The following is a 27,534-nucleotide window of genomic DNA, read 5'->3' as shown; positions in this document are numbered from 1 at the left end:
CAATAACTCGTGTATTCCTACTCTCTGTTTTCTGCCTGTTAGCCAACCCTTAATCCATGCCAGTATATTGCCTCCTATCCCGTGTGCTATTATTTTGCTAATCAACCTCCTGTGGGGGCATTTTATCAAAAGCCTTCTGAAAATCCAAGTATACTACGTCCATCGACTCTCCTTTATCAAGTTTGCGAGTAGCATCCTCAAAAAACTCCAATATACTTGTCAAACATGATTTCCCTTTTGCAAATCTATGCTGACTATGCCCAATCAGATCATGATTATCCAAGTATCCATTTATCACATCCTTTATCATAGATTCTAGCATTTTTCCTACTGCTGATGTAAGGCTAACAGGTCTGTAGTTCCCTGTTTTCTCTCTCCATCCCTTCTTAAATAGTGGGGTGACATTTGCTACCTTCCAATCTTCAGGAACCATTCCAGAATCTATAGAATTTTGGAAAATGATCACCAATGTATCCATTATCTCTTTAGTAACCTCTTTCAACACTCTGGGATGCAGAATATCAGGTTCCGGGGACTTATCAGCTTACAGTCTCATTAATTTCTCCAATCCAACCTTCGTACTTAAACTAATTTCCTTCAACTCCTCATTCTCCATTGTCCCTTGGATCTCTTAATCTGGGAGATTTCCTATATCTTCCTCAGTGAAAACAGACACAAAGTATTCATTTAGCTCCTCTGCCATTTCTCTATTCCCCATTATGAATTCTCTCAACCCTACCTGCAATGGACCCACATTTGTCTTAGCCAAACATTTCCTTTTCACAGAGATAAAAACAAAAAACTACTGCAGATGCTGGAAATCCAAAACAAAAACAGAATTACCTGGAAAAACTCAGCAGGCCTGGCAGCATCGGCGGAGAAGAAAAGATTTGACGTTTCAAGTCCTCATGACCCTTCAGCAGAACTGCTGAAGGGTCATGAGGACTCGAAACGTCAACTCTTTTCTTCTCCGCCGATGCTGCCAGACCTGCTGAGTTTTTCCAGGTAATTCAGTTTTTGTTTTGGATTTCCTTTTCACATACCTACCAAAGCTTTTACAGTCCATTTTTATACTTTTTGCTAGATTGCATTCATATTCTATTCTCCCTTTCTTTACCAGTTTCTTGGTCTTCCTTTGCTGAATTCTAAAAAAAGTCTCCCAATCCTCAGGTTTACTACTACTTCTGGAAACTTTAGAAACATTTTCTTTTAATCTTGTACAATCCTTTACTTTCTTTTGTCAGCCATGGTTGACTGGCTTTTTTTGGGCTTTTGTACCTGCATGATTTAGAAATGATATGGCCAATACATTTTCTTCGAGCTCCTGCACCTCAAAATTTGGCACTATACTCCTGATAATAACTGAAAGCAACCAATGCAAATGGCTACACAAACAGCCTCATGATGTGTCATATGGTCAGTGCTGGAGAAGATTGATGGCGGAAGTGCCACATCCAGGAATCAAATGACCTGGTAGAGTTTCAGAGCCATAATGCTTACTTGAATTGTGAGAAGCACACAACAGTACAAGTAAAGATTTTGAGGGGCTAAATTCAAAATCCTCTAAAATTGGTTGCAGCAATCATGATGTGCAATGAACTCACGCTATTCAGTGTGATGCAGGTGCTAACCACGTTGTTAAGTTACTTCACGCCTTAGCAGAGGGCCCAAAATCTTGAGAGGCTAACGCCAGTTAAAGCTAGCTTGTACTATTCAGTCCAGCCTGCACCTCTTAAATGGAAGATGCATTGTGGCTGCAGCAGGCACTGAAAGTCATCCTGCAACTGGTTCTGATCTGGGAAAGACAGAAGTGTGACACTACATGGGAGAGCGCAGACGCCAATAATTTTGAACACTGCACTGAAGGCCTTGGTGGAAGAGGTACAAAGGAGGAGAGATGCCCTGCATTCACAGGGGGCCAGAAGACACCCTTGACTCACACTGAAATGGCAGTGGGAGTAGTAACCATGGAGGTCAATTCTAGATGTCAAGGTCCAAGTGTCTGGATTCAGTACCACAAAAAGTTCAATGACCTCACATACGTGGTCAAGGTTAGTGAATTCATCTTCAAATGCCATATTACATCAACAGGAGAGTCAGACACTCAATTACCACACTCCCATCGCTCAGCTACCAATAATGTCTATTAATCAGGATCATAACTGGCACTCGTGTGCTTCACCTCATCTTCACACACTTAGCACTGCTGCACACCTCACAACCACATCTCACAGCTCAACACACTGCCAGCTATTCAACCATGACAGCCACATTAAACAAACAGATTGCATGGCATTTATTGACACACTCACTCTCTCTTGCAGGGCAAGGCAATAATGCATAACTTTAGGCAGCAGGAGATAACTGGAGGGGAAATAGGTCCAAACCCTAATGGAGAAGATGGTGCTGGCCATTACTAGAATGTCCATTGCTGATGCTGTGGCCAGCGATGAGGCTAAAACCATTGAAGATGATGATGCCCTCATACCTAAGCCTCCTTCTCACATCCGAATTTATCTCATCCCACACTCTTCTGGTTTACAAGCTACACTGGCGTGTTATCATTTAGAGGCTAGCGCAGAGGCAGGAATTACATAGTGGTGAGACACTAGGCACAAGTGTCCTGCAGCCAGAGCTGGGGGCAAGGATAGCGCAGGTGCCAGCTTGTGGAGGGTGGGGTTGTGTAAATGTTCTGGTGCAGAGGACTTAGCTGAACACTTCTGGCAGACAACAGAAGAACCCTAAACAAAAACAGAATTACCTGGAAAAACTCAGCAGGTCTGACAGCATCGGTGGAGAAGAAAAGAGTCGATGTTTCGAGTCCACATGACCCTTCAACAGAACTGAGTATAGTTAGGAGAGGGGTGAAATATAAGCTGGTTTAAAGTGGGGGGCGGGAGGGAAAGAAGTTGAGGGTGGGGTGGTTGTAGGGACAAGCAAGCAGTGATAGGAGCAGATAATCAAAAGATGTCACAGACAAAAGGATCAAAGAGGTGTTGAAGGTGGTGATATTATCTAAGAAAAGTGCTAATTAAGAATGGATGGCAGGACACTCAAGGTACAGCTCTAGTGGGGGTGGGGTGGAAAGACTGACAAGGTATTAGTTGTAGATTTAAAAATAATAGAAATAGGTGGGAAAAGAAAAATCTATATAAATTATTGAAAAAAACAAAAGGGAGGGGGAAGAAACGGGGTGGGGATGGGGGGAGGGAGTTTAAGATCTAAAGTTGTTGAATTCAATATTCAGCCCGGAAGGCTGTAAAGTGCCTAGTCGGAAGATGAGGTGCTGTTCCTCCAGTTTGCGTTGGGCTTCACTGGAACAATGCAGCAAGCCAAGGACAGACATGTGGGTAAGAGAGCAGGGTGGAGTGTTAAAATGGCAAGCGACAGGGAGGTTTGGGTCTTTCTTACAGACAGACCGCAGGTGTTCTGCAAAGCGGTCGCCCAGTTTGCGTTTGGTCTCTCCAATGTAGAGGAGACCGCATTGGGAGCAACAAATTCAGTAGACTAAGTTAGGGAAAATGCAAGTGAAATGCTGCTTCACTTGAAAGGAGTGTTTGGGCCCTTGGACGGTGAGGAGAGAGGAAGTGAAGGGGCAGGTGTTGCATCTTCTGCGTGGGCATGGGGAGGTGGGGGTTGAGGAGTAGGGGATGATGGAGGAGTGGACCAGGGTGTCCCGGAGGGAACGATCCCTACGGAATGCTGCCAGGGGGGGTGAAGGGAAGATGTGTTTGGTGGTGGCATCATGCTGGAGTTGGCGGAAATGGTGGAGGATGATCCTTCGAATGCGGAGGCTGGTGGGGTGATAAGTGAGGACAAGGGGGACCCTATCATGTTTCTGGGAGGGAGGAGAAGGCGTGAGGGCAGATGCGCGGGAGATGGGCCGGACACGGTTGAGGGCCCTGTCAACGACCGTGGGTGGAAAACCTCAGTTAAGGAAGAAGGAGGACATGTTAGAGGAACTGTTTTTGAAGGTAGCATCATCAGAACAGATGCGACGGAGGTGAAGGAACTGAGAGAATGGGATGGAGTCCTTACAGGAAGCGGGGTGTGAGGAGCTGTAGTCGAGGTAGCTGTGGGAGTCAATAGGCTTGTAATGGATATTGGTGGACAGTCTATCATCAGAAATTGAGACAGAGAGGTCAAGGAAGGGAAAAGAAGTGTCAGAGATGCACAGAAGAACCCTGATGGGAATGCACAACAAAATCCTCAGTGAGATGATGTAATTCATTGCAGATCAGAGATGAAACTACAGGCTCCCTAGTCTCTGGGTTAGTTTCACATTATGTGATGCATTTAGCCATAGTTCTTTTGTCTTTGATTTTTCCGGTGTTTAACCTGCTATTAGTGTCACAGTCTTCCTTCATCCAGGAGGGTGCAGTGATCTTAGACTGTTTACTGTGAAACTGGGCTGGTCCTGTTGCTGTCATCTGTCTATATACCCTAACTGATGGGGGAGCTGACTAACTCAATTTCACCGAAGCACATATCTATAGTCATTGTTTGTAAGGGTACTTCATTAAAATCTACTCTAAGTGAACAGGTGAAAATCTGGATCAATGCAGGAAATACTAGAAACACTCAACAGATCAGGCGGCATCTGTGGAGAAAGAAGCAGAGTTAATGTTTCTTCTCAATAACCTCACATCATAATTGGAAGACATCAGGGGATCTCTAATTTTTCCAGTTCTGACTAAAGGTTATTGGCTGGAAACATTGGGCTGAATTTTGCTGCAGCCCTCAGGACCCTGACACTGGGACCAAATGTGAGTTCTGAACCATGCGCTTGGCAGCAACGTGCCCACCGGAGCAATCTTACCAGAGGTAGCCTCCTAATCAGCCACCTTCTTGTTTGCTATCCCTACAGGCTTTCAATGCTGCAGACCCAATCAGAAGGCCGGCAGCTCTGGATGGGTGGACACTGCTAAGTCCGGCTAGGGACCGTGAGAGTGCCTCAACATGGAGGCACTCTCAGATGCATTCATGAAATTCAAAAGTGGTGAGAGCCAAAGTAGGTCGTCCCTCAGAGCAGAGAGGACCTTTCCCTGTAGTAATCCTTTGGCTGCAAGTACAGCCTTTGCTACCCACAGCCCTTTCATTGGCGTGTGGAGCCTCTGGCTCTGATGGCTATCCTGCCTGTCACCAGTAGGCCACCTCAGTTGAGCTGGTGGCCTCCATACACGTCAGTTCATTGTTGGTACAAAATCAGTGCGCCCACAAAACCAGACCTAATTGGGCCCTTAATCACCTAATTGGCTGCCTGCCTCTGTGGACTGGGTGGCCAGTTGGCTTCCATACTCAACCCTGGGAAACTTGGAAATACACCAGGGAGCTGTCCCAAAGCAAGTCCCCCCTCCTCACCATCTCCAACCCCATCTCCACTGGGGCACGAAAATGCAGCCTGTTAACTGATTTCCTTTTTTTCACAGAGACTGCCAGGCATGCTGAGAATTTTCAGCATTTTCTGTTGCATTTAAAATATTCATTTGCTAGTAAAATTTGAGCAACAGGTGAAGCAAGTGAACGAGTGGTACTCAGCACTAATAGGATGCTGGCATCAAGCTGAAAAGACGTTCTGCCGATCACAGAAATGAGTAAAGTGGTATATGAATTTCAGTGCCAGTGTGATGCTAGGTATGTAGGCCATACGTCCCAAAGACTGGCGGATCATATCAAACAGCATGTCCTTTCCATTGTTCACAACAGGCAAGGTATAGGCCATACCCAACCAGCATATGCTTGCAAAACTCAAAACACAGTGTCCAGTATTAGATATTATTCCGCGAATGGACAACATTTGCTAAATAATCCTCAGTGTGCTAAAAATTATTCTGACAACCAATTTAAGATTATCAGTCAGGCTCACAGTGTGGCGCATTTGCATATACTGGAAGCTACATATACTAATACACAGGGCTCTGTTCTTTGCAGAAAGAAAGACCATGTGCACACATTGCGCCTGTTTCAGCTAAACAAAATAACTGACAACATTCGCTAGTTCATTATTCAGGCAATGCCTTGACCAAACAGAGTCAAGATGCCTGCTTTAAGTTTCAAACAATGCTTGGCAGTTAACTGTCAGTCACCTTCAACTAGTGCATTCTCCATGGCAATACCTCTACCAATCTGAGCCCATTTGCCAACCAATCAGCACTGTCTTCTCATACAGTATAAATTTGTTGTTTTCCCTTACATTCTTGTGAATTGCCCTGATGAGTACAAGACAAAAAACTTATATTTCCTTTTTATTAGATGAAAATCTAGGCTTTGTTTAAAATGTGTACAGATTAATATGCCATTTTCTTTGCCAACTGTTCAAAATGTGTACAGATTAATATGCCATTTACTTTGCCAGCTGTTCTTAATGACTTGCACACATTGTTGGGGGAGTGGGGTTGGCGGAGGAGGAGATGTAGATCTGCTCTGTGGTAACAATATTCAAGGAGATCCAACCAGAGCTGAGAACTTCCATCCATACTAAGCTCAAAATGCAAACTAAAAAAAACATTTAGCAACCATTCCCCTAATGACTTTCCTCTGATCATTTTCTGCTTTGAAGTATGCACCATTGAATGTCCTTTCAATTAATTATCTTCCTGCTTAAGAAAAGGGACTTAACAATCGCCAGTTGATAAAATCTCAATTTATCAAGGTCACCAGAATATTGATAAGCAGGACCTTTGGGAATATGATAAAATTGCATCGGAACAATCTTCTTTGTTTTTGCCATTGAGTGCTGAATGTCCTTCTTTATGGCATTCCACCCAGAAAACCCATTGCATTCTGTCTTTTGATGCCTAGTGATATAATTTTCTTTCATTTGACAGTAGTGCAGATCTCTGCTGTGGAAGGGCTGGGGGTTCAATACCATTGATCTCAGCATCACTGTGTTAACAAATGAAAAAAAAATTTCAGCTTGGGTTTCTGCCCCTGTTCACTATCCAGTGGTCCTTGTTAGAAAGTGCAATCCTTAAATGTATGGATATTGCTGGTTTGTTCAAGTCAGTCAGAGCCATAATGAGACTGGATCTAATTCTCAGCAGCAGCTGGTTATTTTTGCCACCTTCAGCACTCAATGGCCAGAGGCACCAGATTTAAGTTTTCCCATTTTTAATATACAAAAATGTGTCATTATCAGGTGAAAACAGGATCAGATCAGACTTGTGGTTATAATCATGCACCTCAGCCACCCCGCCCTGCCACCCAACACTATAGTAGCCCTCTGGCCCACTGATACTTGCTATCATTGAAACATTTCAGAATTGTTTTGGCTTTAACAGAAATAACTTTTAAAGGGGAGCTGGGAGGAGCATTCCTGCTCATTCTGGCTTCACATTAAACTTTAAAAAAAAACCTATTTACATTTCTATCGGCAGATGATGCTTTGCCACTGAAGAATCCTGAGGAAGGTAGGCTTCAGTCTCATCGTATTTAGAAGAGAAGTCCAAAGGCAGGCACTAGGCCTCTCACTTATGTATTGTTTTCTTTTCGTACAGGAAATGAAGTTGAGTTGAATAAGTGATTCTAACTGGTGGTCTAAATGTTCATATGCTGTGAAATAAAGCAGCTTAGCAATTTTTAACAAGCCTCATCTGACCAAGTGTTCACCCAGTCAACCCCTGGGGAAATTGAAGATGTACATGCATGAAAGAAATGAATATCCAGTCTGGGTCATAATTGGGTACAACTGTTACATCCTTGGGTAATGATATCACACAAGTATGAGTCAATAAAGACACTCAGGCCACTTAATGAAGTGACGGATGCCACTGAATATTGTTTACTGATGTCTGTGAATATTAGTTGAGAGCTTGATCATGTTTCACACATCCCAGCAATCCACACAGCAGCCCCCATGCTAACTCAACCCTGAATCAAGAGCTCTGTAATCCTTAGGGGAACTTTAAACCCACACAACAGGTGGGAGAAGGGCAGTGCTGGGTAGGTAACATTTTTTTAAATCTGAAATCCTGCACCAGCCTGCTTTGAATGTGCCTCTTCTGATTTTAAAAGGGTTGGGCTTGGGTTTGGGGGAGGTGGGGAAGGGATAGGTGACTTGCCTGCTATCAAGAGGCAGTCAGTTATTTAAATATATTAATGGGATTGCATGTTTCAAATTTTCATACACTTAGATTTAATGACTGCAGATGAGGTTTTCCAGGGTTGAGGAATCCAACAGATGCTGAGTATGGCTGGATCCAGCAGTTAAGTGGCCTTAGCAGCAATGCTTGTGGGCCTGGTGGAGCAGGTGTATGGTCAAGGGCCCAGTCAACCATGATGTGGGGAGAGAACCTATGGTTGAGGAGGAAGGAAGACATATCAAAAGCGCTGGTGTGGAAGTTGCATTATCAGAACAGATGTACTGAGATGAAGGAACTCGGAGAATGGAATGGATTACTTATAGGGAGCAGGTTGTGAGGAAGTAGCTATGGGAGTCAGTGGACTCATAGTGAATGTTCATTGATAGCCTATCACCAGAAATGTAGACAGAGTAGTCAAGGAAGGGAAGCGTCAAAATTAGACCATTGGAAGGTGAGAGAAGGCCTGGAATTGGAAGCAAAGTTAATGAAATTTTCCAGTTCAGCTTCAGCGCAAAAGCAAGAGGTGGCACCAATGTAGGCGTCAATGCACTGGAAAAAGACGTGAGGGAAGGGGTCTGAGTAGGACTGGAACAAGAATCTTCCACATATCCAATAAAAAGGCAGGCATAGCTAGTGTCGTGTTTCTATAATGATATAAAGGCACAAACAACTCATAAGGGATTGGGTGAACATGTTATGTGCTCATTTATTAATTCTTAGCACATGAGAACAGATATACATAGGCAGAAAGCTTGAAGACATCAAAACTGCAAAGCTGTGTTTCTGTGCTCTATTGAAAAGCAAAAGTGAAACTAAAGTGGATTGCATGATGCACTTCCCTCCCAGTGATGTCATGCTCCTATCCCTTAAAGGCACATTACAACAGCTAGGGCTCATGCGGTACCCATGGCTGCACTTTTTATTGGGAGCGCTTGAGTGGAGTTAAAGGAGAAGTTATTTAAAATGAGCACAATTTGGGCCAGGCCAAGGAGGATGATGGTGGAGGAACAGTGTTTGGACCTCTGTTTAAGGAAGAAGCGGAGAGCTCTCAGATAGTTATGGTGGGGTCTAGAGATGTAGAAGGATTGGACATTCATGGTGAATAAGGGACAGTGAGGACCATGAGTTTGGAAAGTATTAAAGTGAAGAAGGATGTCAGCAGAATCATGAGTGTAGGTGGGAAGTGACTGGACAAGGGGAGGAAAAAATAGACTTGAGATTGGAAGAGACCAGTTTAGTGTGGCAGCAACAGGCTGAAAGAATGGGTCTACCAGCACAGACACGATGAGCTGAATGGCCTCTTTCTGCACCATAACTTTCCTGTGGTTCTATGGTTCTACCAGGGCAGACCTGTTCATGGACCATGGGAAAGAAGTAGAAATGGGCTGTTTGGGATTGGGGTCTATGAGGTTTGAGGCTATGAAGGGAACATCTCGAGAGGAGAGGAAGTCATTGACAGTCCTGGATACAACAGCTTGGTGTTTGGTAGTGAGGTCATGGTCCAAGGAGAAATAGGATAAGGTGTCAGAGCATTGGCATTAAGCCTCTGCAAGGTAGAACTCGATTCACCAGACAACAACAGCACTACTCTTGTCAGCAGGTTTGATGACAATGTTAGAGTTGGACGTGAGAGGATGGAGAGCTGTAGATTCAGAGGGAGATAGGTTAGAGAGAGTGAGGGGAACAGATAAACTGTGATGGCTGAAATCATGCCGACAGTTCTCAATGAATAGATCTAGAGAGGGTAAGAAGCCAGTGAGAGGGTTCCAGGTGGAGGAAAAATTCTAGAGATGGCTAAAAAAAAGGTCCACTGTGGGGGAAAGGTTCCTGATCAAAGAAGTGGGCCCGGAGCTGAAAATGACTGAAAATGAAGTTGCGTTGCATTGAGATGGGGGTGTAGAGGATGAAGCTGAGGTCTTTGCTAAGGACAGATTGTTCAGGATAGGAGAGCGAAGGTTGGAAGCTATTGTGAATACAAGTTGAAGGGTAAGATGAGAAGAAGGGATGGGGTCAGAGGGAAGTGAAGGGGAAGAAAGCTCCAGAAGGGCGTTGGTACCCATGGGCTGTTAAAGCTTGCAATTCTTCATATCTAAAAGGGTGTGACGAAGCTTTGGATGAGAGAAAATATGAAATGAAACCAGGACAGCTTTGAGATAGAGTGAGTCAGTGCTACTGAAAAGAGATTGTGCATGTAGTGGCACATAGCATTGAGTGTGGATCTTAGGTTTTAGTTTTACTCTCATTTTCCTCTTGATTTTGCCTTCAGGTGGCAACTGTTCATTATTCTGCCAATCATAACTCCTCTGGGCGCATCTTTTGTTTCTTTACTTGTCCAATTACCACTCTGATTATCCCGACACTATCAAAGCTTTTGACATTTGTTGTCTTCCACTTAATCACCAGATTTTCCTTTTTGTTTTTTTTCTAACTCTCCTCTCCCCCACTTGCTTGAATGCTATTACATACCTAACTTTTCCCAGTTCTGATGAAAGATCCTTGGCCTGAAACAATGTCTGGAATTTTCCAGCCCTGTTGGCGTCGGGCGTAATGGCGGGCATGGGCGGACGATAGGGCATGAAGGCCAAAAATCGGTTTTATGTCATCGTGAAACCAGTTTGCAATCATCAAATCCACCCGTCAATGATGGGCCGCGTTTCCCCCCGCCGCATGTCAGGAACATCATTTTAATACATTTGCATCTAATTATAAGCCCTTCTCGCTGGCATCATCACCCCATGTCAAGTTTACCGCCCATGTCAGCATGACTTCAGAATGATGTGCTTCACGACTGCCTTTAAACAGCGTGCACCTGGTGACCTGAACTTCGAGGGGAACTCAGAGGCGAGTGCACACAACCTTGCACAGCGCTCACAAGCTGCACATTCGCGTGGACACAGGCAAGTCGCTTTTTCCCAGCTGGCTTTCAGTGCAGTGCCAGGCAAGGGCTGCAGTGCGGATCAGACCCGGGGGAGGGTGTGTACTGTGGGGCAAGGCAGCACAGACTGACTGAAGGAAAAACTCAAGCACATGCCGGAGGCATGGGGGGCAAGGTAGCACAGACAGACTGAAGGAAGTACACAATCACATGCCAGGCTGGGGAGGGGGGTAGGGGAGGGAAGCAGCCACGCATTTGAGAAAGCTGGTGAAAAGTGAGCATTCTTCTGCAGCTGAGGCCATTCAGCTACACCTCCATCGACATGCTTGGAGTCAGACCTCTGAAGCCTTTCTGCTCACTCAAACAACACTAAAACATGAAAAGGGCCACCAAATGTTCCAGAACCTTTCACCCCTTGGGCACAGACTGCAAATTAATGTGCATTTTTGGGGGCAGTAGAACAATTGGCCAACTGGACAGCTTGTAAAATCCCCTTGTGAAAGGTGGCCATGGCGCATTCACTAGTGGAGGTGCTCACAGCCCCTTGCAATGTCTTTATTAAGGTTTGGACCAGCCTCCCTCATGGGTCAAGCTAACAGTGCAGCCTTACAAAGCAGGTTAGGAGAATGCCTGTACCTGAGCTGAGAGCACAGCATGCAGCCCAGTGGGCAAAGCTGCTGCCAATCGATCAAATGGAGCGGGACGGAGGTGGGTGGGGTTTTGGACAGCCAATGAGCACACTACACACAGGCTATCCACATGGCGAGCCGCAATCTCCAGCATGCATGAAGAGGCCTTCAGACTTAACCAAGAGAGGTCTTTAGGTCACCTATGCTGACCCACACATCTCTCTCTTTCACCATGCTGGAGGAGAACATCAGGATCATGGAGCCTGGTGATTTAGCGGTATGCCTCATGGCTTCCAGGGAGCAGAGAAGAGGAAGAAGAGAGCAGTGGAGGCACCTGGCTCGGCAAAGCGGGGAGCACCTCCCTCAAGATAAAGGTGAGGCAGGGCCTGCTGCGCACGCAGCTGAAGATCCACAGGGAGCCATTGCTCATAGGTGCCACACTAGACCCAGGGTTTTTAGGCAGCACCTGTCATTCCTGCTGAGAACCAGTGTCATCGAAGACTGCATATGTCTATGGAACAGGTTGGTCACATATGCCACCTGCTACAGGATTTGGCACCACAGGGACATAGAGGGCATCCACTGCCAGTGGCCATGAAAGTGACCACAGATCTCAATTTTTACACCAGTGGCTCCTTCCATGGTTCAGCAGGTGACCTGTGCGGGATCTCGTAATCCTCCACACATAATTGTATCCAGGAGGTCATGGATGCCATCTTCGCGAAGGCACAGAACTTTCACCCAGGATCAGGAAAGCCAGAAAGAAACAGCGCTGGGATTTGTGCAAATCTCAGGTTTTCCACAGGTGTAGGGTGCCATTGACTGCACTCACATGGGCTTCACTGTGTAGCCCAACGCAAACTGGAGGAACAGCACCTCATCTTCCGACTAGACACTTTACAGCCTTCCGGGCTGAATATTGAATTCAACAACTTTAGATCTTAAACTCCCCCTCCCCCCTTCCCCACCCCGTTTCTTCCCCCTCCCTTTTTTTTCAATAATTTATATAGATTCTTCTTTTCCCACCTATTTCCATTATTTTTAAATCTACAACTCATACTTTGTTAGTCTTTCCACCCCACCCCCACTAGAGCTGTACCTTGAGTATCCTGCCATCCATTCTTAATTAGCACTTTTCTTAGATAATATCACCACCTTCAACACCTCTTTGATTCTTTTGTCTGTGACATCTTTTGATTATCTTCTCCTATCACTGCTTGCTTATCCCTACAACCACCCCACCCTCAACTTCTCTCTTCCCCCGCCCCCCACCTTAGACCAGTTTATATTTCACCTCTCTCCTAACTATACTTCAGTTCTGCCGAAGGGTCATGAGGACTCGAAACGTCAACTGTTTTCTTCTCCACCGATGCTGCCAGACCTGCTGAGTTTTTCCAGGTAATTCTGTTTTTGTTTTGGATTTCCAGCATCCGCAGTAGCTTTTAGCTTTTTGTTTTTATATCTGGCAGCATCTTAGTTCTGTTGAAGGGTCATGAGGACTCGAAACGTCAACTGTGCTCTTCTCCGCTGATGCTGCCAGACTTGCTGAGTTTTTCCAGGTATTTCTGTTTCTGTTTTTGCATAGTGACTGAGGGCTTTGGCTTCAGGTGGTTTTTGACAATGTTTACTAATTCAGTGAAAGTCTTTGTATTGGGGGTGTTAGGTGATGTGAGACTGTGTATCAGCCCATATGTTTTGCTCCCACATGTGGACAAAGGAATCACCCTCTTCTTGTCCTCCCCCGTGATGTTGTCAGCAGTAAAGAAGAATGTTAGGCTTTCAACGCAATGAGACCAGTCATCGGAAACGGGGTCGAATGGTTCAAGATGCCCAAACTGCGGCATACTCGATGACTATGGAGACAGAGCTTTCAAATGGCTTCAAGGTAGTGGCGAAGTAACGTAGCTGGCTTACCGTGGCTTTCTTGATTGCCATCAACTGATCTGGTCTATCTACGTCACCAGTTTTATGTTTTAGGTTCACTTTGTCCGGTGAACGCTAGCTGCGCCCTCGATATTAACACATTAGTTGGTGCTTGAAACAATATAGGCAGAGAAACTGATTAATTGAACAAACACTTGTCGTTTATTGGAACTAAGAACAGAGCAATAACATTATGTGTGCTTCTACAATCACCTCCAGCTCTAGACATACAGTTACCCAAGCAGCCGGTGCTGTATAGCGATTGGTCTATACAGTCATATGGTCAGTTCTCTGAAAGGTGCATAGCACTCCACGTTACCACACCCATAAATAATGGAATCTTAATATCGAGACTTACACATGAAGAGCAGTCAGCACATTCAGGGCAGAACAGGGTGAAATTTGAGAAAAAAAATACAAGCTAATAAAATTTATTTTGCAAAACATTTATGTATATTTTGGTCATAGAATTGCTCATGCCGTCCAGAAGAAGAGCTCATAAGAAGTTTCTCTTCCAATGCTCTGAATTGGCGATATACTAAGTTTTGAGAAATAATCCATTAGTATAAACTAAAGTGTCCAGGATGTGAGGAAAACTGCTTTTCTGAAGCATGTTTACTTTCCCATTGTACCAAAGGAAGCGCAAACTGGGTGTCATAAATCACTTTGTGAAAAATAAGTAGCAGTATTTCCTTTCATCTTGCAAAGTACACTGCAACTGATAATCATTGATTTGTCTCACGGAGCTACTCATCTGATTTAAACAGCGTTGCTTGTTTTCTTTTTATTCCTAATTCAGAATGTTTCACTGTGATCAAATGATCCACCCAAGCCACTGAAATATTGGCAAAATCCCTCTTGGCATTAAAGTGCAGCAGGTCCTGAGAGAATGGAGCAGCCAAGTGCTGTATGCAATACAGGTACGGCATTGAAGTAAATCAGGAGAAAGGCGTCCTAGGACAGATGCCAGGAGGCATTGTGGTCACTTCCCTGTTATCTGGAAACCAGCTGCAAAAAAGCTATGGTTTTGATATGAGCAAAAGCATCTTGGGGCCTGTTCTTCTGCTCAGATTTTCAGCTCAGGAATAATCCCACTCCAGTCGTCAGTCCAGAAACACCTCTCCATCCAATCTCGGTACAGAAATGCCCCCGTGCCTGGTCTCAGCCTTTTGCTTCTATTTGGGCTTAAAAGGTTTGTTCTCAATAGTCCTTTTGTGAGAGTTCAATCTACCCATGGTCAGAGCCACTGACAGCAGCAGTTCATATTTGTCAGTACTAAGTGGTCAGAAGCACCAGAAAAAATCCTCCCTAATAGAAGTTTGGTGCCTTTGATTAGCAAAATCTTGTTTAGTTTCCAGTGTTGCTGCAAATGCTGCTCTTGCTATTGGATATAATCCTGGAAAGTAAATCTAGTATGGATATTTTAACAGCTAGGATAAAGACCATTGTTCAGCCTAAAATTCTTCTAATCCTCTTGAACCTAGAGAAGAATCCGGTCCAGTGGAGTCTGAAGAAAATCTCAAGGGAATTGGGTGGATAGGGAAGATTAAATCTAAGGAAAAGCAGTCAGCCTTTTAGTAAAAAAAGATAACCTTCATTGTCAATGTTGCCTAAATTTTAATCAATCTTTGCCTCAAATCCTATTTTTAATTATTCAAACAATGGGGTACAGGAAAGCAAAACCCTTAGAGTGAACCTGCTTCTAGGATATTGACATACACCTCTGTCACAAATCATTGCTTTTCAAATAATAAGTTAATTAATAACACTGCTTAATATTTTTGGGATACAACACACTGCTTGCCAGTAACTGCTTCTCACCATTTCTAAATTGAGAACTCTTGACCAATTTGGGAAGCTGTCACATGCAAAGCTGATCCTAATCATTCTTCCGCAGGATGGGAGATCCCTTCCTGCTGCCAATCCCATGCTTCCTTTTCCAGGATGGCTGATTTCAGCTGATAGCTCCCAATTTTTCCTTTTATAGTGCACGGAATATGCGTAAAATCCTGTGGAATCATTGGCCATGTGAAGACCCCTCCCCATGTCACCCACCCTGTGCGTGTTTCCTTTGTATATTCCAGCACGTGGTCAACCAGACCTCGTCAGTAAATCAGTGGGTTACTATCAGGAATAGTCAACTGCTGCACAGTTGAGCTGGGTTCAACTTATAAGCTTTTCAGACGAGAAACTAAGGTACGTTATTTTCTGTAACGTTTATTAGAAACAAATCATGTTTCTTTTTAAATCAAACATAAATTACATACATACATAAACTGAAAAATAAGGTGAGACATAGAGATATTCGGATGTGTGCAATAATTGAAATGATTATTTTGGAGGAATCTGAATTTTATAAGTTTAAAATAGGATAGAAATTATTCCAAATGACTTGTTCTGCCCAAGTGAAGCTATATATCCAGTTTTTAAAAGAAAGCATTGTGAGTTATGGAGACCTGGGTTTTATAAGTTGTTCCTGATTGCCAATATTTACTGTGCTTTTTAAAGTATACAGTTCAACTTGTTGCAGTATTATATATTTGATGCAAACTAAAGGAACTGATAGGATTTCCAGTGGGATAAGCTGATTGCTTTCAAAGAAGTCCCAGGTAATTATTTTGGATCCATTGTAAATCACACAGTGTAATAGCTGTGTCATAGGTTCTAGTACAATCATAAAGAAAGCAACAGTACTTTAAGATTTTTTATAAGGAGTTCATTCCATTTTCCTTTGGTTCGTTTTCACTTTTTATTCTGTTTTTCACTAAAATCCTCCCATGCCATAAGCAGAGTTCATGTTCTATTCAGTCTAAGGATACTTTGGACTTCAAAATAAAATGACGGGGCAGCAGTGTTGGGGTGGGGTGCGTGGTGGGGGGTGGGGGGGGTGGTGGGGGAAGAAAGCTTTTCAGACGAGAAACTAAGGTACATTATTTTCTGTAACATTTATTAGAAACAAATCATGTTTCTTTTTAAACCAAACATAAATTAGATACATACATAAACTGAAAAATAAGGTGAGACATAGAGATGTTCAGATGTGTGCAATGGTGTAACCAAACTCGAAATGATTATTTTGGATGAATCTGAATTTTAAAAGTTTAAAATAGGATAGAAATTATTCCAAATGAAATAGGAAGGGCAGATCTTTCCTATGTCACACGTGTACAGTTTCACAAAAGGGTGTACTTGGTTTGGGTCAGACGAGCAGAGTTAAATGCAGACTCTCAGGATTTGTACTAGACCTGATTCTGACCCACCAGTGTGCTCCAAGAAATATTACATTAGCTGCCTACAGCATGCTGTGATACATTCGGTCTAAGCCAGTAGAAGATTTGCAGGTTGGTCATTTATGAAAGCTCTGATCCACAACTTGAATCTGCACCAGAGTCAAAGGTGGAAGCTCTTCTTTAAAGGTATGATTGTAAAGATGCCCACACCGTGTATACCAGGTGACGTGAGGTGCACCAACTGTAAATAAACAAAGATACTTTGCAGCTTTCTTCCCCTGTGGCAAAACTGAGCTGCCTGAATGACTTTAGCTCAATTTTCATTAATATCAGGCAGCAATGTTTTGATTCAATATTAGAAATAAGAGTTAAAGCTTTTGTTTATCTTGTAGTTTCTGCAGATACTTGAGCACTACATTCTGTCATTAATCATCTGAGAGAGCCACATATGTGCAACGTTGATCTGCTGTGCAAACACTAGTAGAATTTTCTAATTTACCATATCCTGGTGGGATGATAATTTCTATCCTGAAATTGAGGCCATCAGCCTGGCTAATGGGCAGTCCTGCTGTGCATGACTAACAGGTGCAGGCACAGATAGATTTCAGTACAGAAGTTATCATTACAGAGTTCTCTCATTATAATGAGTAGTACAGATATTTCATTCCGAATAAGCGCATTATGCACGTGAAGAACATAATGGGATCACTGGCTTACAATGCAGCAATGACAAGTAGAAAAAACCATTAAAGGGAAATGTCAGTGTGCTCTTGTGTTGAGCATTGAGATAAGTAAAATGGCTGCTAAGATATTAAATGATTGGTGTTTTTTTGAATAAGTACCTAGCAATGATGAGGTCATTTGATGAAAGCAATTAACAGGTGACTACGCCTCAAAAAGAAATTGATTGTTAATAGCTTTGCTCATCAAGACACAAGGGAAACACGATATATAGAGGGGCTACAAGGTTGACTTCTAGATTTAAAGTTATGTGGGAAAAAACTGGAGAAATTTAGGTTTTTCAGCTTGGGGAGATTGTAAAACTCTACAATATCTTACTTAATATAGAAAAAATAAATCCAGAGGGCTTAATTTGTGATGTGTTATGAAACTAGAGCAAGGGGCATCAGTTCAAACTGATAAAAAGCAAATTTAAGACTGTCAGCAAATGTATCTACATAAAGTGATTAACACCTAGGATGGACTGCTGGACAGGATCATGGAAAGAAACCTCAAAGTCATTTAAGGGACAGTTGATGATGGAGGGGACTAAATCTTTCTCCTGAGACTAGTTAAAACAATTTGATTCCTCATTGATTGTTGCATTGATTATTCTGTTGTGTTTAGTACATTTAGTGCTTTCACTAGAGTAGCAGTGTTTCCTGAAAGTGGAATCATAAGGTTTGAGACAAGAACAGGACAATTAGTTTCATACATTGAATATATTACTTTATTGATTAATTAATACTATACGGGTCATTTCTCCACTGAATTTAATATATATACTGAAATTTAAGATTATCGTTTGGCAGTGCAGAACTTGAGTATTGCTGAAAAAAAAGACACGTCGAAGATTTTTGTCTTGCATTCAGAAGGACACTTCGCAAGAATACAAAAATAAGGAGAAAACCACAATTTATACTGTATGAGAAGAGAGTGCTGATTGGTTGGCAAGTGGACTCTGATTGATAGAGGCATTGCCATGGAGAATGCACCAATGATAGTGAATGACAGTTAACTACCAAGATATAAGCAAAATACTGCAGATGCTGGAAATCTGAAACAAAAATAAAAATAGCTGGAAAAACTCAGCAGGTCTGACAGCATCTGATGAAGAGTCATTCGGACTCGAAACGTTAACTGTGTTCCTCTCTGCAGATGCTGTCAGACCTGCTGAGTTTTTCCAGCTATTTTTGTTTTTGTTTCAGTTAACTACCAAGCATTGTTTGAAATGTAAACCAAGCAGCTTGACCCTGATTGGTCAAGGCATTGCCCTGAGGAATGAGTCGGCGAATGGCTGTTACTTATGAGTAATGTGGTACACAAATGAGTAATGTGGTATATGAATTTCAGTGCCAGCGTGATGCTAGGTATGTAGACCAAACATCCTAAAGACTGGCGAAAATTACGCTGACAACCAATTTAAGATTGTCATTCGGGCAATGTGGTGCATTTGCATGCACTGGAAGCTACATATATTAATACACAGGGCCCTGTTGTCTGCAGACAGAAAGAACATGTACACACATCGTGCCTGTTTCGGGTAAACAAAATATGTGACAGCCATCTGCTATTTCATTCCTCAGGGCAATGCCTTGACCAATTGGGGTCAAGCTGCCTGGTTTAGATTTCAAACAATGTTTTGCAGTTAACTGTCATTCGCCATCACTGGTACATTCTCCATGGGAATGCCTCAACCAATCAGAGTCCACTTGCCAACCAATCAGCTCTCTCTTCTCATAGATTATAAATTGTTGTTTTCCCCTTATATTGGTAATCTTGCAAAGTGCCCTGATGAGTGCAAGATGAAAGTTTTGACATGTCTTATTTCAGCAATACTCGATTTCAAAATTCCAAAGAGTATGCCAGGAAAAGAATTAGCCTGTTAAATAACCATTTACAAATCTATTAGAATATGTTCAAACATTTTGACTAACAATTATGCAGCAAAGAATTTGCTATTTGTCTACACAGCAGGAGTTCTGCAATGAAGGTAATAATATTTGTGGGGTTTTTTGCTGAGTGTTTTCACTGGGGAAACTACTTTTGTAAACAGAAAACATAGAGTTGAGAGTTGATTATTTTTTTACTTCACTTGGTTCCTTTGACAGTCCTTTTTGATTATTAATGCTGGATGCCAACAGCACTTTGCCTTCAAGCCAACACATTCAACTGGACAGGTGAAACAAATGCAGTAAAGACCAGTTTCAGAGACAAGGAGCTGTCTTTGCTTGTTCTCCAACAAAAATCACAAAATGTATTTCCTTTATGAGGAAATGTTATTTTCCAGGATGCATTTAACTTGAAAGTATCAGAAAATGATCCATAGAAATGTAAGCCATAACATTTAGCACCATAGCATCAGTAATTTTGCACCATGCTTGTTTTGGGTGCATAATGGATTCTAAGCTGCATGTGCACATTCCTGGTGTGGCACGCACTGGAAGCCATTTTGATGAGGGCGTTAGCACAGGTATTAGGACTGTGCACCAATAGTATGTGACTCTGGTCATCATGTGACACTGATTTGATACCAGCTGAGTCATTTCCAACTTCAATACTCCAGCTAAATCCCTCTCTTAAATATGCATTCAGTTGAAGGAAGGACGCAGAATGGCATTATTCAAAACAATCATCAGCTACTTTCAGGTAAGTTGCTAATTGACTTTTACTGACTCTGTCTGAGTTTGTAGAAATGCTGTGAGTTTTCTACTGCTGTTTAAAGTTGGTGAAGTTGACAGGGAATGGTTTTGCACTTGGTGAAGGCCTTGGTTTTGCCTTCAAATATTCTGTTCCCAGTCATGAGTGCTGTGGTCACCATCGCACCTTGGTGTGTAGCATGTCAAGGAGATTGAACAGAGGCAATACAGAGGGGACAAGCTGCTCACAGGGGTAGGAAGAGGAGTGGGGAGGAGGCCTTATCCACTGGACTGTCTTTGGAGAGTCAGGAGGTGAGTTACTCGCCTCAATATTCCCAGGCCTGAATTTTTGTAAAGACAGAAGGGCTCTGAGCCTTAGCCAAAATGGCACCAAGCTGGAATCCAGAAGTCCTGTCCCCAAACCCGGCACCCACCATTTTCATAGGGGATGGGGAATGGGCGAATGGGACTTATTTTACCCATCAGCAGTTCACGGAGACTGCTGCACATTTAAAATTGCAGCTGCATTCAAAAGAAGCAGAATTGGGCATCAAAGTTTCAGAGACTCATGGGTTTTAGACATTTGAGAAAAAGGTCTGAACCTACCAGAGTTCTTTGGAGAGGAACAGTACCCTTTTGGACAGGTGGAGCACCCCTTTTAGATTGGCCAAGTACCCCTTTAAGAGTGGTCAAGTACCCCTTTGGGAGAGGTCAGATACCCTTTGGGAGAGATCAGGTACCCCTTTGGGATTGTTAAGAGTAGACATGAATGTGCATAAAAAGTGGATAAGCTCTGTGTAACTACCAAGCTGTCAAGTCATTTAAAACACCTGCCCTTTAAATTTCAAAAAAAACACAGCCAGACTGCTTTGCAAAAAATTCTGCTTGCATTTTCACTAGATGCTTATTGACATAAGTCTGAGCACTATCATTATAGTATTATTTCTGCTTCACTGCTTCCACAACCTATCCTTACCACAGTGGGGGATAGGGTGGGATGGGGGGTGGGGTGGGAAGTGTGCTGCAGGTTCACAGTTTGACAGCTTCAATTGGTTATAAAGAGATTAGCTGTCTTTGATTTGGGGCTATGAATACAAATGTGTGTTTTTATAAGAGTTTAAGTATTTGAAGGAAACGTTTGTTTTTATATCGGATTAAGAACTTGAAGGCATATACATGTATTGAATTTATCAACAAGTCTGCCCATGTTGGCATGGAGAGTGTAAGAGCAAAGGGTGATGGGTGGGGATCATAGGTTAGCATGAATTAGCACTAAGTTAGCATAGGGACCATAAAGGGCCATGGGGATGATAGGGGTCACAGGTTGGCACAAGTTGGCAAAGGGGTTATAAAGGGCTATGGAAATGACTGGAGGGCATTATAGGATGCCATGGGTTGGCACTAAATTGTCATAGCAGGTTTAAGGGTGATGGGGATGAGTGGGGGTCATGGGTTGGTATGTGCCGGCTCTGTTGACATAGAGGTTATGAGGGGTCATGGGTGGTTGGGTAGAAGAGAATAGGTTGATAGCGAGGTATGAGGGGCTTTGGGGGTTGGTGGGGGCATGGGTTGCCATAAGTTGGCATGGATAGGGCATGGGAAGTGGGTGGGTATGAGGGACTGTGAGGGGTGAGGGTTAGAGGGCCTAATATTCAATCAAACAACTGGGAAAAAATCCAGAGCACCAATATGGGCCTTTTAACCAGACCTCCTCATTACTCAGCAGCTCCCATGGCTGCCTCTGAACTGTTTCTGGAGCTGCAGGCCTGACTCCAGCATGCACCTGGCCCCAGAACGAAAACCGCTATTGCTCAGGGCACTTTCTCCCAATTTGAGTTTGCAGAGTCAAGAATTTTCCCGACTCTGTGCTCTTGACTCAGGGGCGAAAATTTGGGCCCCAGTGACTGACCTGGACTTGTAGCCACAGTATTTGTACAGCTGGTACAGTTCAGTTTCTGATCAATAATAGTCCCCAGGATATTGATGCTAGGGGATTCAGCAATGCTAATGCCATTGACTGTCAAGAGGAGTTGGTTAGATTTCCTCTTGTTGGAGATGGTCATTGCCTGGCACTTGTGTGGCATGAATGTTACTTGCCACTTATCAGCCCAAGCCTGAATGTTGACAAGGTCTGACTGCATATGGACACAGACTGCTTCAGTACCAGATGTACCACAACTACAAAGGTTTCTATACTCTGAATGTGCAATTGCTGTGTGATTATGTTCAGCGTATCATGCAGATGAATACCCGTTATCCTGGCAACAGTAACGATGCCTTTGTCCTGTGCCAGTCCACTGTTCCCTCAGTATTAGAGCGCACATATCAGATCAGAGGGTGGCTGCTGGGTGATAAGGGCTATCTGCTGACCACTTTCCTCATAACTCTGGTGCACAACTCATGCATACATAGGCAGAAGGCATATAATGACAGTCTTTGTCACTCAAAATCTCATCAAGAAAGCCATTACGGTGCTTAAACAACACTTCCACTGATTGAACAACTCTTAAGTAGGCTGGCAGCACTTGGCAGAGCTTGTGTCATCATTTGTCGTGGTCTGCTGCATCCTACATAATCTCGGCATCATGAGGATACAGCGCTTGTCATCAGGTTTTTTTTAATTCTTTCACAGGATGTGGGCGTCATTGGCTAGGCCAGCATTTGTTGCCCATCTCTAATTGTCCTTCAGAAGGTGGTGGTGGTGAACCAATTTTTTGAACCACTGCAGTCCATGTGGTGTGGGTACGCCCAAAGTCCAATAGGAAGAGGGTGCCAGGATTTTGACACAGTGACAGTGAAGGAACAGCAATATAGTTCCAAGTATTAATACCAGTTGAGGAGGAGTGAATTGGCTCCCCTTTATTTCAACCCTCTCAGTTGATCGCAAAAAAGATTTAAAAAATTTATTTTCCCCGTGAACGCCTTTTCCAAACCAAATGTATTTATTTGTTAATAAGGAGCCAATCAAACCAGGTTTTCTTAAGTCAAAGAAAGAGCAAGTTTTTTAGTTACTAAACCCATCAAAAATAATAAAGTTGCACAGCACACACACACAGATCTCAGAAGTAAGAAGTTAAAGTCCAAATAAAAGTTAAAAGAATATACAATTAAGTTCTTTCCTTGTCCTTGAGGTGTAGATTGTTGAACGTCGTGGCTGTTTGACGTTAGTTGCTTTCCTGTAGAATCCTGGGCCTGAATTTTTCCCTCACTGGCACGTGAGATCAGCGGGCCCAGGAGCAGTCAGGAAACAGGCCCCTGACCGTGAGTGGCCCCCGACCGCAATTTCACGCTGGCTGGCCAATTAACGGCCAGCTAGCATGAAATGCTCATTGAGAAGCACAGCGCTGCCAGGGTGGGGGCGGGAAGAGGGCAGGCAATGACATCACCGCAGGCACGGGTGAGCGCTTCCACTGAGCTTGCTGAAGGCAGTCAGCTGCCTCAGGGAGCTGCAGACCTGCACATAATAAAATAAAGCACAAAGAAGCTGCAAAAAATGTCCAAGCAGCACAATCGAGCACTTGAAAGCATACCTCATAAAAATGCTATCCACAGATACTTATTTTTCTTTTAAATCCGAACAGAGATTTCATCCCGCCATTAGATGAGGTTTCATCAAAATTGTAAAGGCCACCTGGCTGATTGGCCTGTCCGCCAACCATAAGGTTGGACGGGCCACGAAAAATCGCTGACAATTGCGCCAAATTGCCTGCTTAATTGTTGAGGGGCGCACTTCCAACTGCCGCATGCGCGGCGCGCACCTGTCCGTGGAACATAAAATTCTGCCCCGAGTCTGCATTTTGTTGACAACATCCTTTAGCTTCCAGATAGAGGGAGATCCTATTGCTTTCTTCCAGCAGTCTTTTCAGGTGACTGTCATGTTTCTTTTCTCCCCGTTTGTTCTTTTTTCTCAACTTGGCAGAACTAGTTTTTAAACCCCTCTCTGTATATCCTGTAAGGGAATTAAATGAGCACGTCTTGCATTCATTTTTGTAGACTGAATAATCCCATTTTTTGGTCTTTGCATCTCTGAAACCTTTGACATATTTCAAGATATGAATCAACAGAAGATGGGGCAGAATTTTGCCCTTCTCGGGCGGGCTCGGTGGGGGTGGGCAGGGGCAGTTGGGAAGCTGATCGCCGCCCACAATTGGGGCCGGACCACGATTTCACACTGGTGGGCCAATTAAGGCCCGCCCAGTGTGAAACGCATGCTGCAGCGTTCAAGGCTGCCTGCATGTAGAGGGGGAGGAGGGCGAGTGCGAACTTCACGCATGTGCGTGGGTGCGCGCTGGAAAAGCTCCCTGAGGCACAGAGCTGCCTCAGGAGGATGAACAGTTTTAAAAACAAAAGTAAAGATTTTTGAAATGTTAACAAAATGTCCCCTCATGTGACTTTGTCACATGAGCAGGGACATGTTAGAAATTAGGATGAAATGTTTCTTTTAATGACGGATCGAAATCTCATGGATGAGGTTTCGCAAAAAATGCAAAGGCCGCCTGGCATTTTCGCCTGCCCACCGACTGTAAGGTTGGACAGGCAGCAAAATTTTTAAATGAATTAATAGGCCTTTTGATTGTTGGCAGGTGTGCTGCCAATTCCCGTGCGCGCCCGCCGACCGAAATATTGCGCAAGTGCAAAGTCATAACACATCATTTTACGCTCAAGTGGGTTGAGCACGCACCTGCATGGTCAGCGAAAAATCCTGCCCCAAGTGTGCATTTGGTGAGCATGGGAAATGTTCAGTAGTCATGCCTCTCCCACTTCTGGTTTAAATAACCTACCAAGGCTGATTGCCAAAGCTAAAGCTCACACATGAGTGGGGAGCAGTAGGATGAAGTACTCATGGGTGCCAGGAACTTATGAAACTGTGTAAAAAAAAATCAGCCTCCTCAGTGGAGAAAGAGGGAACAAAACTTCCAACAGAAAAAACATTTGTTCCACACTTCAAACAATTCCTTCTTAAAAGTGTTATTTGCCTATAGAGCAAACAAACTTTCTAAAGCAGAGCTGCAAGACATATTTAACACTTCTGTGGCCAATTGTGACAGATGCTTTTGATTAAAGTATAAAGCATTCAACGTTTTTAATACTTTTCACAATTACTTCAAAATTAAGAAATAATTAAAGCCACCAGTCAGTTGGTTTAATTGTGAATTTGGTCATTTTGATTCTTTCAGAGGCTTTGGGCTTAGTCAGTAATGATTTTAGCATATTTCTGAATGAAATTAATAACCAAAAGAAGAGGTTAACAATATCTTTAAGCTGAGAGTACTGTACACTAGCAATACAACAGATGTGGCTTTTCTGACCATTAGATTGGGGATTGACTATAGGGACTTTTTTTGTAATTCCTCTACTGTTTCTCTCAGCTGGACAGAGGTATGTACATCGACTGCAGCCTTTAGTAAAAATACTGAATACAACTTGACGGACAATGGCATAAAAGAGTTCTGGACATATGGCAGTTATGATCGCTTTTGTCTTGATATGAAAGGGGGCTTGGAGTGATGACATGCAATGTTCATGGAAAATGTACATGGGGAGCAGGGAGGGGAGGCGAGGAGATGCTCAACTAATCTCAGTGATGGCACCTGGAGGATAATTTAGGAGGAAAAATTCAGGCCACCTGGAACTTCAAGGAAACTGTGAGCTAATATTTTAACTCTTAAAAATATTTTAACTCAAACCAAAAGCAATAAATCTAGGAAAGTTTTATTTTTACTCTTTCCTTGTAATCATTACTCTGGGCCCACTGATGATTGGCTGGGAGGTGGGAAGGCTGGCAAACTGGCACAGGAAGGGATTGGGGAGGTGCTTGATGTCCACCCACCACCATGCCCTTTCGTCAATGGCAGGAAAGGTGGCAAATTGGCTGCCCATCGGGAGCCCAATTGAGCCACTTAAGTATCTAATTAAGGGCAATTCCCAGCTCCATGGGCATTTTGCCCTGGTTGGGAGGGCCCATTGCATGCATCCCAGTGGGCTGTGGGGAGGGCTGGATGTCCTCCTTTTTGGGCATTCCACAGCCCACAGAGAGGTCCCCGGTGGCAAAGGCCGTCTTTGTGGCAAGAGCACCACCTACCCTCAGTGAAACCCGAAGCTCACGGGCACAGGCCCGACTGGCCCCAGCAACCCCAGAGCCCACATATCAGGCTATGTGGGTGCACAGCCATCAATGCACCCTCATCCTCCAAATGAAGCCCTAGCAGCATCCACCACTAATGGTGGCCCCAATGGGGCTGTTGAGCTGCCAACCCTCTGATTATTTTTTTATTTATTCTTTCACAGGATGTGGGCATCACTGGCTAGGCCAACATTTATTGCCTATACCTAACTGCCTTTGAGAACGTGCTGGTGAGCTGCCTTCTTGAACCGCTGTGGTCCATATGGTGTAAGTACACCCACAGTGCTATTAGCGAGGGAGTTCCAGGATTTTGACCCAGTGACAGTGAAGGAATGGCGATATATTTCCAAGTCAGGATGGTGTGTGGCTTGGAGGGGAATTTGCAGCTGCTGGTGTTGCCATGCGTCTGCTGCCCTTGACCTCCTAGGTGGTACATGTTGTAGGTTTGGAAGGCGCTGTCAATGGAGCCTTGGTGGGTTCTTGAAGTGCACCTTGTAGGTGGTACACATTACTGCCATTGTGTGTCAGTGGTGGAGGGAGTGAGTGTGGTTAAGCTAGTGGCTGGGGTCCCAGTCAAATGGGCTGCTTTGTCCTGGAGGTTGTTGAGCTTCTTGAATGTTGTTAGAGCTGCACTCATCCAGGTAAGTGGAGAGTATTCCATCACACTCCTGACTTGTGCCTTGACAGGCTTTGGGAGCCAGGAGGTGAATTAAACGCTGCAGAATTCCTAGCCTCTGAGTTGTTCTTGTAGCCACAGTATTTATATGGCTGGTCCAGTTCCATCCGCATCAATGGTAACCACAGGATGTTGATAGTGTGGGATGCTGTGATAGTAATGTCAATTTAAATGTCAAGGGGATATGGTTAGATTCTCTCTTGTTGGAGATGTCATTGCCTAACACTTATGTTGTGTGAATGTTACTTACCATTTATCAGCCCAAGCATGAATGATGTCCAGGCCTTGCTGCATATGAACACGGACTGCTTCAGTATCTGAGGAGTCGGCAATGGTGCAATCATCAGCGAACATCACCACTTCTGACCTTTCTTTATTTATTTACGGGATGTGGGCATCGCTGGCAAGGCCAGCATTTATTGCCCATCCCTAATTGTCCTTGAGAAGGAGGTGGTGAGCTGATAGAGGGAACGTCATTGATAAACAGCTGAAGATGGTTGGGCCTAGGACATTACCCTGAGGAACTCCTGCAGTGATGCCCTGAGACTGAGATGATTGACCTTCAACAACCACAACAATCTTCCTTTGTGCTAGGTATGACTCCAACCAGCAGAGAGTTTCCCCCCTTGATTCCCAT

At 43.7% G+C, this 27,534-nt stretch overlaps 1 protein-coding gene across 2 annotated transcripts in view; it reads left to right on the top strand.

Moving 5' to 3' along the window:
- The first annotated feature begins 15,636 nt into the window (after window positions 1-15,636).
- sema6a (sema domain, transmembrane domain (TM), and cytoplasmic domain, (semaphorin) 6A) overlaps window positions 15,637-27,534 on the top strand; it is a 174,479-nt gene continuing 162,581 nt past the window's right edge. For both annotated transcript variants that reach the window (XM_078566541.1, XM_078566532.1), the window contains exon 1: window positions 15,637-15,704. The gene's annotated coding sequence lies outside the window, so the exon portion shown is untranslated. The remainder of the gene's footprint in view (window positions 15,705-27,534) is intronic.

Source organism: Cetorhinus maximus, chromosome 2 (assembly GCF_964194155.1).
Source record: "Cetorhinus maximus chromosome 2, sCetMax3.hap1.1, whole genome shotgun sequence".
Taxonomy (NCBI): Eukaryota; Metazoa; Chordata; class Chondrichthyes; order Lamniformes; family Cetorhinidae; genus Cetorhinus; species Cetorhinus maximus.
The sequence above is the reverse complement of the archived record's forward strand: the minus strand, read 5'-3'. Positions and strand labels throughout refer to the sequence as shown.